Below are 1,651 nucleotides of genomic sequence, written 5' to 3'. Positions count from 1 at the left end.
AGGGTGGGAAAGAAAAGAGAGAAAGAAAGAAAGAGGTGGGGGGGGGGGGGGGGGGGGGGGGGGGCGGGAGAAAGAGAGAAAGAGAGAGAGAAAGAAGAATACGTCTACAGGTGCTGCAGAAAAGCGGGCCAGTCGGGCGGGGCACGTCCGGGAGAGGGCGGGTTAGGGCTAGGGTTAGGGTAGGCGGGCGAGGTTAGGGTAAGGGTCAGGTTTAGGCTTTGCGCGCTGGGAAGTTCAGGTGGCCGGCCGCGAGATCTACCCGTAAGCCCGTCGCGACCCCCTTCTTCCCAACGGAAGGGCGCGCCGGGCCGGGCCGGGCCTACTCAAACGCACGCGCGCGGGAGCGGGCGAGCGAGCAAGCGAGCAAGCAAGCAAATGGACGGGGAGACAGGCAGACGGATGGGTAGATAGATAAATATATGAATTAAGCCAATAACTAAAGAAAGAAACGGAAAAAAGTTCAAAAAAAATCAGAAAAACATACAAAAATTAAGAAGCTTCTGAAAAATCGAAAACAGAAAAGCAGGAACACGGAGGGGGAAAAAAAGAAAAGAAAAGAAAAAGAAAAGAGAAAGAAAGAAAGAAAGAAAGAAAGAAAGAAAGAAAGAAAGAAAGAAAGAAAGAAAGAAAGAAAGAAAGAAAGAAAAAGGGGGGGGGGGGGGGGGCTCAGGCGGGCAGCCGCCAGCACGCACGCAAGCGAAAAGGTACGTAGGAAAATATTTTAATGGAATGAATAAATAAGGAGGAAAATTAAAAAAGAAAAAAAAAAGAACTAAAAAAAAAGTTAGAAAAAGAGAAGCTGAAACGTTTGAAGCTAAACAAGACAACATAAAAACACAGGAAAAAATTAAATTAAAATTAAAAAAAAAAAAATCACGCACGCACGGGCGAGCGAGCGAGTGAGCGAGCGAGCAAGCCAAGCAATAAATAAACAAACAAATGGAAAAATATTGGGGGGGAATCGGAGAAACATCATATATAAATGGAAAAGTTTTAAAAAAGCTGAAAACGGCAGAAGTCTAAACGGAAAGAACCATAGGTAAAGAAAAATCACGTTGAGGCGAGTCCGGGCGGTGGGGGCCGAGGGGTGTTGGGTGGGGGGGGGGGGGGGGACGACGACGGGGCACGGGACGGACGTTAAGAGGAGGGGGGGGGGGGGGGGGGGAATGCAGCGGCGGCTGTGGCGGCATACCGCCACCCCGTCACGACCGCCCGCGCCTCGGCGTGGGCCCGCCATCCCGAGCCGGGCCTACAAATAGGAAAACAAAAGATAAAATGAAATGAAAAGATCAGAACAACGAGGAAAGTCAAGGAACATTTAAAAAGGAAAAAAAAAAAACGAAATTAAAAATCGCATCTGCCTGGGAGAGGGAGGGTCAGGGGTCAAGGCTGGGGCCGGGGGCGGGGGGAGGGGGGGGGGTGCGTGTGCAGGGCGGGCGGGGGCAAGGAAGGCCTCAGGCGCCGGCCGCCGGCTCTACCCGCATCCCCGTCGCGACCTCCCGCGCCTCGCGAGGGCCTGCCGGGCCGGGCCGGGCCGGGCCTACGCACGCACGCGAGAGAGAGAGAGAGAGAGAGAGCCGACAAATCAATAAACAGAGAAATAAACAACTAGACAGAGGTTCAAAAAGCATTGGGAAAACGTACGCCCGCA

This window comes from Phasianus colchicus, unplaced genomic scaffold (genome assembly GCF_987193195.1).
Source record: "Phasianus colchicus unplaced genomic scaffold, bPhaCol1.hap1.1 HAP1_SCAFFOLD_44, whole genome shotgun sequence".
NCBI classification, from domain to species: domain Eukaryota; kingdom Metazoa; phylum Chordata; class Aves; order Galliformes; family Phasianidae; genus Phasianus; species Phasianus colchicus.
Note: the sequence above shows the minus strand (reverse complement) of the source record.